The following is a 1,601-nucleotide window of genomic DNA, read 5'->3' as shown; positions in this document are numbered from 1 at the left end:
TTTTCTTTATGGTAGTGCTTCTAAATTGCTTCAAGGTCATAAAGACATTCTTCTGTTTTAACCTGGAAGCATTCTTGTTTTTCCTATCATATTTCAGTTTACCATCTCTCCATTTGAAGTTAATTTCTATTTACAGTGAAAACAAAAATTAGGAATGAAAATTGATTTTGTTCAATATGTATATCCACTTGACCCAGCATTATTTATTAAAAGCATCCTTGCACTTTCCCACTGCACTCCAACAATCAAGTGACCTTGAATATGTAGGTCTGTTTCTGGACCCTCCATCTGTTTCATTGGTCTATTTGTCTATTCTTGCACAAGTACCATACTGAAATGGTGTAATTGCTTTACAACATTTCCTAATATCTAGTAGTGTATAAACTAGTAACGTTTGTTTTTCGTCTGTAATATTGTGTTAGTTATTCTTAGATTTTTGCATTTCTAGTGTAAACTATAGAGAGATCTTAACTTCTACATGTAGACACTCAGACACACACATACACACAAACTTGTTTGAAATTGATTGAATTTGCATTAAATTTGTACACATTTTTACCATGTTGAATCTCTTTTATCATTAGAATGCCTTTAGTACTTATTTATTAGGCTTTCAGCTTTTTCTCAAACTTACTCATTTTTCTCAAAAGGCCACATTGATTCTTTTGTATTTCATAAGGGTCACTGGGTTTTTAGGCTTATGTGTGAGATGTGCTTCCCTCAAAAACTGTTATGATTGTGGCATGTTACCTGCGTTATGTGAAAATAAAATGGCCATATCATCTTTCCTAGGAAGTTAAAGGAAGATCATTAATATTTTTAAGTTTTTCACTATTTTGTTAATATATTCTTTTTCTGATTACATAAAGAATAATTGTTTAAAGTATAAAACTTTACTAAAAAAGAGGAGAGAAAGTCAATAAAATTTCATTCATTATTTCAACCATCTTGTATTAGTCTAGTCTTGCATTGCTATAAAGAAATACCTGAGACTGGGTTATTTGTAAGGAAACAGGCTTATTGGCTCACAGTTCTGAAGACTGTACAACAAGCATGATGCTGGCATCAGCTTGTCTTCTAGGGAGGCCTTAGGAAACTTACAATAATGGAGGAAGGCAAAGGGGAAGCAGGCCCATATTACATGACCAGAGCAGGAGTGGGAGAGAGGCAGGGAGGTGCTACATACGTACTTACAAACTAGATTTCATGAAAACTCTATCACAAAACAGCACTAAGAGACATGGTGCTAAATCATTGATGAAACCTGCCCCCATGATCCAATCACCTCCCACCAGGCCCCACCTCCAATGTTGGAGATTAAAAATTGACAAGAGATTTGGTCAGGGCCATAGATCCAAGTCATATCACATCTCATATACTCTTGGGGAATATTTTGGGGCAAATATCTTCCATATATGCCACTAAAAGGGTATCATATTATATATATATATATATATATATATATATATATATATATATATATACACACACACACACACACATATATTCTTTTGTATCTTTCTTTGTCTCAACAATAATTCAGAAATGTTTTCTTCCTAAAAATTGTCATTTAAACATCGCTTTTAAAATTGCTAAATAAT

General features: G+C 33.0%; 1 non-coding gene across 1 annotated transcript; it reads left to right on the top strand.

The window, feature by feature from the left end:
* Window positions 1-659: 659 nt before the first annotated feature.
* LOC120362586 (small nucleolar RNA U13) lies at window positions 660-760 on the top strand. The gene has a single exon (XR_005578443.1). It is a non-coding gene; the product is annotated as a small nucleolar RNA U13 (small nucleolar RNA).
* The last annotated feature ends 841 nt before the right edge of the window (window positions 761-1,601 follow it).

Source organism: Saimiri boliviensis, chromosome 12 (assembly GCF_048565385.1).
Source record: "Saimiri boliviensis isolate mSaiBol1 chromosome 12, mSaiBol1.pri, whole genome shotgun sequence".
Classification (NCBI taxonomy): Eukaryota; Metazoa; Chordata; class Mammalia; order Primates; family Cebidae; genus Saimiri; species Saimiri boliviensis.
Note: the sequence above shows the minus strand (reverse complement) of the source record. Positions and strands in the feature narration are given on the sequence as shown.